The following is a 12,716-nucleotide window of genomic DNA, read 5'->3' as shown; positions in this document are numbered from 1 at the left end:
CCCGGCCGGCCGCCTAAGGCCACGGCGACGAGGACCGAGAGGCCGAAAGAGAAAAGGGGAATGGGGTGGGGGAGGGGACCGTGAGCGAGGAAGCGGTGTCATTTCCACCAACTGGGCTCTTTCCTGACCCAGCCGCTCATCTGTCACCGCTGTCTCATTCCTGTTATTTACATCTGTCTTTAGCATTCTAATTACTCGCTTTATTACTTTAGCCTGAAGGAATCCTGTAAAAAACAACGGAGATGAGGATCCTACCACACAATAAAACTGCCCAAAATCCCCACTGCACATTATACAGAGCACTTGAGAATATTTGTGCTGTTATATGACCTCAATATGTCCTTAGATTGATCTTATTATATCTTTCTCCCTTCTCTTTCTCCCAGTGTGTATGTGATGACTCTTTTAGGGTGTGGAGCACAAGAATAAACTGTTTAACAAATGATGAAAACAAGATTATTCTTGAAGCAGGAGATAAAGGGGGAGATGGGGTTTCTCTAAAAAGCCTTTTCCAACCAACCCCATCTAGGTCCAGTTCCAGTTCCTAAACTCTTGGTTTTATTTTTTCCTTCAATCTGATAAAGTAGAGCTATCTTCACACACAGGCTTCTAGGGCTGAAAGAATCTTGGAAATTTAGAGGAGAGAATAAAATGCCTAATGTCTTTCATTATCTGGCATTAATCTCTGAGCTCCCAGAAGATCTCAGGAGGGGAAGAGAATTTAGAGCTCAGAAGTGGGGTTCAAAAATCATGGTGGTTTGAATGCTTTTTTTAATGTGAGACTTAGAAGAGGGTGCAATATCTTGCTAAACCCCTGATAGCAAGATTCACAGATACACTCAATACTTGAATCCAAAGGAGGCTGACTGAACCTATCAGAAAATCCAGGACAAAATGCAGCTTTCTAACTGCTATTTATTCCTGCTAGTGGAATTATCCTTGCACTCAGTTGCAATTTTCTGCCTGTGCTAATGGTTTTCTTTATTGTGTTACACTAACACAATCTCCTCCAGAAAGAACATGACAAAATATATGGATTTTCAGATAAATAACTGAGGTAATTTATTGGCCTTTATGCTCTTCTGATGGCGTGGTTGATAGATAATGTAATAATATGTACATAATTAAGCAGGTTTACTGTACCTCAGTCAAAATAGGTCCAAGGGCAGTATCTCTGTCTTTAGGCCTATGGTTTTTCCCAATAGATATTTACTTCCTCCACCTTGTGGAATAAAGGGCAGAACCTCAGGAGGTAAACAGCTAGGCAGTAAGTGAGGACTGGAGGTGCGAACAAATAAGAAAGGAAAACTGGCAAATTCTCTCATAAAGGATCTCAGATTGGAGCCCATTCTTTCATACCACCCAAACCTCATAAGATTCAGTGAACTGATAAGAAATAAAATGAATCATTGAAGACAAACATACACCTTCCCAGAGAAACTTACACCCAGTTAAGGAGTGAGGCTTCAAAAACACCTTTGCGGGATCCAGAGACCTTCTGTCAAGAAAGCACAAAGGCTTCTGGGAAATTATTAATAGTGAACTTGGTCACCACATGCCCCTTTGCCCTGGCTTCTGGAGGTTGCCCATTCAAGGCATGGTGTACTTGCTCTTCCAAACTCATCTAAATTACATCAATAACAGAGCGCACTCTTTAATGAGCTCTCAACTTTAAAGACTTGAAGGATATTAACAAGCCGCTTGACAAATGGTGCTTAGAAGCACATTAAAGACGCTGCTAATGGAGCGCATAATGACGGCTAATTTTCGATCAGATATAAATTAGAGCCCCAACAGTTATTTGCCTTAAGGACTTTATGTAAATGATTCTGTTCTGTATAAACTGAAAAGCGAAGAGAGCCCTGCCATTTTGGCAATCCTCATGGATATGATTAATAGATCTGCAACAGAACTGGGCAGAGACAACTGATGGCATTTCCATCTAAAAGTCAGTGTGTTTAGGCAGTAAATATGATAGCTTCTAGACTTCATGTGCGCTTCTTCTTCAACCAAAAGAGTAAAAATGTCCTTGGCATCTCCTCCACATGGTTAAAGAGATTCACAAAAGAAGAGCATGGAGACTCACCTCCCTTAGACCTGTACCTCACACCCACCAAGATGCCCAGGACACATGCCCAGTCATAACTTTGTCCTACACTGGGGCCCAATTCTCCATTTTATATGCTCCCTAAACACATATCCTGCATCATCTTCAAAGACACAGTCCACTCTACTGAGATCTAAGCTCTAGTGATCACTGTTTTTAATCCTCTCACTGTGAAATTGCTTGAGCACTCATTCCCAGCTTTGCATGCAACTCAAGTTCTCCAAGAGCATACTGGGAACAGAAAGGGATTGGGAGAAGGAAAGTGAAGGGGAGGAGGAGTAGGGGGTGAGGGGGGAAATGGAAAAGAATGTGAGAGCAGAAGGGGCCCAGGCAGGAAAGATTAGAGGAACTGTAATATCTAAGCAATTTAAAATGGAGGAAACGTTTTGGGGCTTTGCTTTTTGTTTGCTTGTTTGTTTCTCTTCTGAGCCTCCACATTGTAAGTGTTAAGTCTCAAGCCATCAGAATGAATAAAAGGGTTTGGGGACTGACTCTACAAATTGATTTCCTTCCAGCCTAGTCCTGCTCTGGTGGTTTCTATAAAGCCTGGGAGAAGAGTTACCCCAAGATGGTGTCATCTGTGTCCAGTTTCTTCTTCGCCACATCTGCCTGGTGTCAGCTGGGGTAGATGTCATGTTTAAGACTGGGATTGCTTACAGTTACAACTGGCAGCAGTTTCATGAATAGCATCCTTTCCTGGACAAGAGGAGAAAAACTTTGTGTAAGAGGAAGATTGCAAAACCTGAAAAACCAGAGAACTCTAGCTTGTCAATGATTTATTCCAACAAGTCAAAAAAAAAAAAAAAAAAAAACCTCAGCCTTTCTGCTGCAGGGAAGTCAAGTGTTACTGCATCTCAGGGCAGTTTTCTGTGTCTTACACACACCAGATAAATGTGGATTTGGGGGAGGGGTCATTTTTTATAAGCAACTCTTAGGCAGTGTTCAAGTTAAAACAGAAATCCTGCCTCAACAAGGGAACTATTTCTACCAGTGACACCAGCTTCTAAGATTTCCTCATCCAAGCCATTTGAGAGATGAGAGCAATGACAAGCAGGCAGGGGTGGGGGAAATGGAAGGGTGATGGGTTGAGCATTAAAAGAGATTCCTCCTAGACTGATTAAATCATTTTATCTTGCAGTAACTGATACCTATTAGCCAGGAGTAAATGGTGGAGAGTAAGGATGCTTCTCACCCTCATTACTGAGTTATGAAGTAGTTTTAAATGGTGGCACAATAAATAAGATTGTTCTCATCTTCCATTAAGTCTGTCTACTCTTTCATCTAACCCTCCTCTCCAGTCACACACACCTCAAGGGCTAAAGGGACATGCAGGAAACCTCTGTACATCTCTTCTACCCACCAGTATAGGATTCTGTAGCAATGGGAGCAAAGCAGAAAGAGCAGCCTCAGCTCTCATTTTGTCTGCCAGCAACATCCGGCTCCCCTCTGTTTTCCACTGGCTATCAGATGCTCTGTGTGATGGCAGAATTGGGTGGTAAAAACTAGCTTTGAAAAACAAAACTTGGCGTTATGGGACCAGCAAAATGAATCACAAAACTGCAGAATTCTTCTCTCACTCAGTTGTGAGAGGGAAAATTGCTGGGTTTTTCAGAATGGCAAGAGATGTTTGGCACATTTCAGCTCAGAGAAACGTTTCTTCTTGCACTTTGTTCTCCTGCTCAGAATGGATAATTCATGTCACCTTTAGGGGATTTTGTGATTTTTATTTACAGTGAATGAGCTTATATTATCAAGACTAATTCCCAGCTACACGTAGTACTTCCACTTCTCCTGGAGACACATGGAGGATACCTGACTCAATGGAGCCGGTATGCTTCCCTGTGATGTGCCCTTTCTGTGTTATTATAGTTCCCTTTTCTTTTGGGGGCATCGACACTGTCTAACATAGGGAGAAGGCAGACCACATGTGGTCACTCTGCATGTCTTCCTCTCCCCAGGGAGAGGTATGTATCATCTCCTACTAACTACCCATCTCCCCTGAAATTCCCTCTTTTTCCCTGTTCACCTCCCAAACTCTGAGTGAATTCCCGAGAGGGAAGGTGAGGGATGGAGGGTGGGGGGAGCAGAGGGGGAGAAATCTTACTGAAAAAGAAAGCAGCATGAGGGGAGAGGGGAAATCAATGAAATTATTTAGGAATTGGAAGAATGGGCCCCTCTGACAATACTGACTTGACTGTAATTAAAAGCTCTCAGGCCTGCAAAGTGAAAAGCTGACAAAAGAGCAACTTACCAAGTGATTCTTAACTAACCCATTTAGGACCATTTCTCGAAAGCCAGAGACTTAATTTAGGGATGTGAACCCCACATCCTTAAAAATGACTTTCCTCTCAGAAGGTGTCAGAAGTCCTAGTTGGGCAGCTAGGGCTTGAGTTCTATTCTCCACTCACCCCAATCTCTACCCCAAAGACCAGCAATTCTGGAGAACGTGGAAAAAGTGGTTGCCTTCATTCTGGTTCCAGGTAAAGACTGTTAGTTACCACCTCAAAGTTGGTATCAAAATGACACAACCGGTGAGCCAAGCCACCCTGTTTGAAAGCCATGCCGAAATCGGGAGAGCCCAGAGCCTGAAGCACTGAACCCTGATTTCGCAGGGACCCCTGATCTAATCCCGGCTCCCCCATCCCGGCTGAGCGCAGCACCCGCCGGCCTGGTCCACGCGATCTTCCTGGGAATCACAGACGATTTCCGCCCCACTTCACACGCGGAGTCGGAAAGGCTGCCCCCAAACACCATATCCGAGCTCCCCGCCAAGGCAGGATAGGCCGCAAGGACACACACCTGTGGCAAACAGAAGGTCAGAACCTGTCGGCACTCTAAAAGAGGCCCGCAGGGAGTCTGGAGCATCTTCCTAGGGGAATCGCGTGACTTGGATAGCCTAAGGAGAGATTTGGGTGAGTTTGGAAAGTTTCACCCAGGCATGCGGGCCCCAGGGAACGGGCTGAGTGTACCTCTGTGTTGGTCTGTGAAAGTCCAGCTACGTGTGTGTTGCTGGATGACAAGAAGCCAGGAAAAGAGGATCTCTCCTTGTCTTCCGGTCTGTGGCTTCAGGCCAAGCCCGCGGAGGCTCGGGGTACTGCGGCCGGAAGTGTGGCTCCCCACGCTGCAAAGTGATTTGGTTCATCTAGGACTGGAGCAGAAAAGGTGATGATGATTCTGGGAGAGGGTCAGAGGCCTTCCTGCGAAGTCTACCTTACGTCCTTACAAGTATCTAGACCCTTGTGCTGCTGTTGAACTTGGAGCATAAGGTGACTCCCCACCACCACCACGCCCAAAGGGATTACTGTCTTCCCTCACCTCCACTACCAGCACCTTACACCACTAGGCCAATAATTCCCCAAACCAAGGACCCACTCTAGAAATCAGGGAGCTTCCACCCCGTTTAACCAAAATGCACAGAGATGCAGACTGCCATTTAGCAAAGCCCCAAGAGGCCCACTGAGAAAGTGGGACTTTCTTTCTCAGTGTGTATTAACTCTCCATCTCCCAATAAGTCCACCAACCTCCCAGTCACACAGGCCTTCGGAAAATACACTGCCCCAGCCACCCATGCAGAAGATGTGGACTTATGCCTGTCAATCACCTACAAACCCATCAATTACTTGTTTGTTTTATTCGTTCTAACCAAAGCTCATTGATTAACCGGACTACTCTGGCATCTTACAAGTATTCCAAAAGCCAGTTGGTTTCTTCCAAAAATATTGGACACAGGCTTCTGATTTTCTGGGGGCCTTCCATTACTCAGGGAAACCTGGAAACTACAAGAGAACCCGCCGACCAGAAACAAAAAACGAAACTCACCAGTAGACACAGATTAGACTCTGAATATGCTCCCAGGGCCTAGATAATGGGAGGGTTTGGGGGAACGGTTTATGAAAAATTATGCCTAAATTTTAAAGATTCACTACTCAGACCCTGGTGGGGAGGAGGGTGTGGGGGGGGAGGTTTCTGATGGCTACGGCGGGGTCTGGGGACGGGGGAGGGCTCTCGCTTGCCGCCGAGTGACAGCTGGAGTAATGGCTGTAGAGCCAGAGCGGAGGTAGGGGGCGGGTGAGGCTGGGTGGGGGCAGTAATTACTAGCCCGGCTTACCAGCCTCCCTACTTTAGAGCGAACACGTTCTTTTTGAGCGTCCCCTGCGCGCTCGGCCCTAGCGCGGCCTCGGGGCATCCTGGAGCCTGAATTGGAGGGTGGGGAGCGAGGGAGAAGTGCTAGAGGACTTGAAATCGTGGTTCCTAAAAGGCTTCTGAACTAGAATGTCCCCAAGGCCTCACCCTTGCAGGCCTGTGGAGTAAAAGAAGACCGAGCAGAGACCGCTCCGTGCCCAGCAGCCCTCAACGACCAGGCCAGCATTAGTGACCCGGCAGAAAGTGAGGAGTGGGGGGTAGACGCTGAAGCGGGTAGCCGCCTGGAAAACGGTGATCCATTTGATCGGGTTGCACAGGACCGAAACCTTTCCACGCGGGCGGAACGAAAGACGAGGCCAGGCCTCGGCCTACACCCACCACCTCCCCTCCCGGCCCACTGAGCGCAAACCCTCAGAGGGCGCGCCCGCTCCCTTGGGCCCCAGAACCCTGAAGTTAAGTGTCCACCGAGGGATCCGCGCTGGGGAGGGCGGAGAGGAGGGGTGAGGAGTCGGGGCTAGGTTCTCCACCTCCTCCCGCCGCCTCCCTCCCGCAGGCTGGAAGCCTCACGTAGTCTGGGATTTTTTCAGAATAATTGATGGGTCCAGTTCTCCAGAGCTTTCCCGGTGAGAGCGCGGCAGACCGCGCTAGAATTTAAATAGACGTGATTAGTAAAATGCAAGGGGGCGAGGAGCCTGGGCAGCTTTTTCTCGCAGGTTCCTGGCTGCGCGCCGGGTAAGGCGGCTGTTACCCGCCCCCCGCCGCCCCCAGGCTCTAGGGGCCACGCGGGGCCAGGGCAAGCGCGTCCAGCTGGGAGAGCGGCTCTGCTCCCCACTCCCTAACACTGTGGCTCTAACACTCGGCCCCTCCCAGCCAGTTTCTCAGCAGCTTGCACCCCGAACTGGAGGAGAGGGGAGTTGGGGCTGGCAGGGAACTCGAGACCGGCGGGTCGGTTCCTCCGCACCACCGGAGCGGGCCAGGCGAGCACGAAGCCCTAGCCTTGAGCAGAGAGGAAGGCCTCTCTGTGATCACGGTCCCGGCGTCCTGCTTCTCACTCTCACCGCTCCCCACCTCTACTTCCGCCCTCACCGGTAGCCCTTGCTCCTGGCTGCTGAGACCGCAAACCCCGGTCTCAACTCAAGGCGCCCCTTCACTTACCCAAAGCTCTAAGAAGGTCCCCTCCACAAAGAAGTGACCTAGGCTGGGGAAAGCCTTCGCCTTCGCTCCCTCTCACATCCCTATCTCATCGATTTGTTCCTGAAAAGGGGGCTGTGCATTCTTATAACATCTACAGCCAATTAATATTGCATTAACTCTATTAAAAAAAAAAAAAAAAAAGCACCAGAATACTGCACCCTATCAAAGCCATCTATTATTCACGGAAATGTAATTGGAGACCTAAGATATGTGTGTTACGGGCCAGTGGAGGAAAACAGAGTCGTGACAATATTTCAGAAAGGAAGGGAATCCGAGGGTATCTAATATTTAATTTCAAGTCTGTGGTTTTCTAATTCGAGATTAAAAGCAGTCACGTCTTTGAAGCCAGACAGTTGGTATAAATGTACAGTTAAAATATTCTATTCCACGGTCCCTAGACAGAGCTCTCTGCTCGTCCCAGGCTTCATTAAATTTTTATTATCATCCCAGACTAGAGCAGGGAATGAGCGGAAAGACTGTCCATCTAATTGCAATTGATAAAAAAAAAAAAAAAAAAAAAAAGCTCTTAGATTCCCCCCCTCATTTTAATATATTAACAGCAGTTTTCTTCGTATGTCCAGTCTTTCCTAGCCCTGTGATGTACACACTTTATCACACAGATACATTTCCCACTTTCCAACAGGCATGGAGCTTGGCTGTCTTCTCTGCCCTTTGAGAAAGCCTGGGGTTGGGGGGGGGAGTTGATGATGGGAGTGGAAGGAGAAAGGGTAGTGGTGACTGGCTTCAGAAAGTGATGCTATATGCTGGGGCGGGGGGTGGAGGTGACATCAGTTCTTGAAGCATCTGGTGAAAGATCAAGGAGAGACAACATTTGCACAAAGCTGGTTCTTCCAGTGGCACGATGAAAGCATATTGTTACCCAAACAAAACAAACAGATTATTAGACCAGGCTGCACTTTTTGACAGTCTTTCCACTGTGTGGGATGAAAGCAAGGCATAATATTTTCATTTTATTTCTTTCTCATTGCTGCCCCCAAACACACACACACACACACCCCTCAAACCGTTTGTTCTTCTTGAGCCTTCTTCCTGTGCTACTTATCTGTCACACCAGAGGACTAAGGTGTGTGTGTGTGTGTGTGTTCAAGAAGCCTGTCTCAACAAGGGTACTTCAAAAAAAAATTGAAACTGGTATAAATAAAGCTTTTCATCTCCAGGCAGAATAAAACCCACAGTTTGCTTTCTGAGCAGCTTCCTATTATCACATCGCCACTTAATTTTATTTCTATTCTCTCCAAGTTAAATAGAAAGACTGGCTCACAAGGGAGCTGCCATGTGCCTACAGACTGGGGATGTCAAGCAGAGAGACTCACTGTGCAAAGTTAATTTCAATTCCCGAGGAGGATTTCACATTCCGGCTGGCTGTGACCCACAGTAATTAGCTGAGATAACTAATGATTACTTACTTATTCCTTGTAATTATCTGGATTTAATAATTCGCTGTGTAATTTATTAATTCGCTCATAATAGCCTTTCAGGACTGGGAATGGCTCCTTTAAAGGAGCAAAGCAGGGGGAAATTTAGTGATTTTTTTCTCATTGTCATAAATCTGTCTCCTGACAAATGTAGACTTCAGAAACATTTCTATCATCATAACTATCCAGGAACCTTTGTCTTCCTTTTTGTCCTACCAGGATACCAATCCAACTTCTTTTTTTTTTTCCCTCTGTTGCAGGCCCTCCCCTTAAGATCAAATGAAAAGTAAAGTGCAGTTTTAAGTTCTAATGTAGACCATTTACCTAGCAATATAAATTGTTGTTGCCAAACAATTGAAAGGATGAATTTCTAAACTTACTGTCATAGCTTGCTTAGAAAAATTTGAGCTTCATTCTCTGAATAATATGCCTTTTAAGATCAAGCAGGTTTTTTAATGCCTTTTCCACCAACTCTTAAAGAGCTGCCCCAACAGATGAAATTATGAATTGATTCATTTAAAGTTTAAAATAAAGTATTTTTACCACCCCCCCAAATTCCAGTTCTCTTGGCAAAAATAAAGATCTAGAATCTCTCCTTGATAGTAAAAGACTTAGTTATATATTGTTGTTTATTTTTAAAATACATTTTCTAGAAGTTAGGATAGGGTTCCTTTGAATGTAAAGCCCAATTACTTCATTTGCTTTTCATATTTCCATTATATTTCTCCAAGTTGTGTGTCAATGAAACTCAATCTATAAAGGATTGACCAACTGATTTAATGTCAAATATCAAAAGAAAGTTGCATTCTTTCTGGATAACAGTATTATCCAATTGGTATAGATTGTACTTAGCTATCAACCAGGCCTTAACGATCTTTGCTATTCTCCTTTCCACTTTAAGGAGTCACTTACTCCTTTCCATTTTAGACTTAAATGATTACACCAAAAAAATGCGATCATTTGCCATTAAAGAAGTTAAAAGAAAATAAACTACATAGTTCTGAAACATCAGATTGAGGAAGGCTAGGTGTGGCTAAGTCAATTCATAAAATATCTTTTTCCAATAAAATAGTCATTGTGTACCTTAGGAGAAAAAATTAGGAAATGAGTCATGAATGCCAATAGATTTGATTAATATGACAAGGATCATCAGGCACAATCTGCTATTTATCCATCTGAGTATTTTGAAAGCCAATATCAAATGGATATTTCTCAACAATTTGTACACAGTTCTTTCTTGCCTTACCCTTAATTTTGTCTTTAAGACCAAGTCTCTTCTTTTCAAATCCCTTTGTTTTGGTATTTCTCTGTAACTATCATTAATAGAAAACTTTCAGAATACATTTCTTTTAAAATTTCCACTTTTTCATAAAATAAGCATGTTTAAGCAGACTTAAATAATAGATAAAATTTCCATTTTGTAGGCAAGAAAGTTTTTTTTACCCTTGTAATAACATAAAGAAGATGAGCTTAAAATGTGATAGTTGTAAAAGTCCAGGAACACAGGAGACAAAGAACACTTGATGAATGAAAGAGTATATCTAGGCCTTCAATCAACTGTTGAAGTAAATGGATAGCTGCTTTTCTGTCACTTCACTTACAAAAACTTAGGACAAGCATGCAATATGGAAGCTATCATATATTTCAAAATGCACTAAAAAGAACACCTCTGTTATTTCTATCCATTATATTTATCAGTTTCTAATATTTTACCATGAATGAAGAAAATGAAGAAAAATCTCTTCATTTAAAAATGTTATATTTGTTGAGAGAAAATACAAGCACACCTGTCTTTCCCCTAACTGACTCCCCTTTCTCCTAACACACACTAGATAACAGCTACACCCAGGAGGAAGGAGGTGTTATTTATTGAAGATAATTTTAACCTAGATCAGAAGTCTGGTTTGTTATATATTCAAGCCACTTAATTCATTTTCTCCACTCAAGAAAAAGTAAGCAAACAGAAAGTTCTCCTACTGGCTAGAACTGTACAGTCAAACGTGTTGGAGCAAGAATGAGTCATGTGGTTGCTATCCGTGGTGCTGAAATCAGTACCCATTACAGTGAGATTGAAGGTAAGCTGAAAAGACTTTCAGGAAAACTGAATCTAATAATAGGTGGTAAAGTGGAGGAATGGGGCATTCAGCCTTCAAAACACAGGAATAAAATCAAACCATCAATATCACTATATATGGGATTACAATTTTTTCTTTTAAATCCCACAACTTTCTATATTTCCTTAGATATCTTTGCAGTGTATCTGGTTATTTTTAAATGGACATATGAATTTTGTTCTTTTGGTTATCCTTTTTATTTCAGTTATAAAGAAGCCCTTTCACCCATTATCCCTCCAACTTTCATAACTCTTTCTGTTACTTCTGAAAGTCATAATCAATTTTCCAACCATACTTAGTTCCAACTTGAGCCACTATAACAGTTTTCATTGGCACATGGGATATTTTGTAACCTCATCCTCAAAATAAGAAATGTTCCAAGACAGTTCCATATTTGAGGGGTAACATCTCAAGTTAGCAGAATTACTCATGAAGGATGGCCTGTTTCCTCCCTCTTGTTGGACGTATAACTAATATGATATTTTAATCATAGAAATAATATAAATATCTAAACCAGAACTTTCCTGGGAAAAAAGACTTTAAAAACTTAATATGTTGCCCAACTGTTGTAAGAAGTCTGAAAATTATTAAAATTGGTGAGGAGGTGTCTTGAAACTAGGATCAGAAAAAGAAAAGGTGATGTATCAAATGGGCAGAATTTCTTTGTGCCAAACCCTAGCAGACAGCTTTCACCAACTTTGGTGTCTGGATGAGTCATAGAAAGGGGGCAAAATTTTGCTTCCCTAATCACCTAAGATTTCTTCCTCAGCCCCACTCTGCCTCTTGCAGAATGTGAGTTTCCTTAAAGGCCATGGAAAAAGAGAGAAAGAGAGAGAGATGCTCTACTTCATAACCCAGAAACCTAGGTGCTTGCTGCTCTGACTGTGGAGCACTGCTCCTTAGGAGTGGTGACTGAACTGAGAAGTATAGTGGGCTATCCCCTAGGCCTCAACCAGGGTGTCCCACTCCCCCAAACAGGCCTTAACATTTGCCACACCCAGTCTCCCAGTGCTGCTAAAAGCTGAACTGAGCTCCCTTCTACCTTTTACCTATGCAATATCTCTGCTCATAAAGATTCTCTTCACAGAATTTTGCTGATCTGGAAAAAGAACTCCAAGTGAGGTATTTGGAGCCAAATGTTGTGACCTTATCTGCCCAGAAAAGCAAAGCACCCTTTGAGATGAGCTTGGCTATTATAAACCCTGGTGTTTTCTACTTTCCTAGAGAAACCCCCTCCACTAAATCCAAGTCAAACTTTGGCAACAATCACTGCATAATAAACTATCAAAATGTGTTTTAAAAAACCCCTCATCAAAATAACTCCAATGTAAATGATTTAAAACAACATCACGTTTTAAAAGCCATTTAATTTTAATAGCATATTTTAATGAAAAAAAAGCAGCATACTTTGCCAATAAAACATTAAAATCATCTCTTCAATGAAAGACAATCAAACAACACCAAAAATAACTTAGTACATTACCATAGTAAATAAACCATCTATTAACAAAAACAAGAAACCAGGTCATATACAGAATTCAAGACTTCAGAGAGCCTTAAATGGAACAGCAATACAGCAAAATTTGTAAGAATATATCTATATGTGCATCATTTTGAATGAAATATTTACAATACATAAGGTACCAGTCATCATGTACCTAATTTTTTTGTTGTTCCAAAAGAATTCTACCAAACAATGTGAATTTACAAGCAGTGCACTGT

Source organism: Bos mutus, chromosome 17 (genome assembly GCF_027580195.1).
Source record: "Bos mutus isolate GX-2022 chromosome 17, NWIPB_WYAK_1.1, whole genome shotgun sequence".
NCBI lineage: Eukaryota > Metazoa > Chordata > Mammalia > Artiodactyla > Bovidae > Bos > Bos mutus.
Note: the sequence above shows the minus strand (reverse complement) of the source record.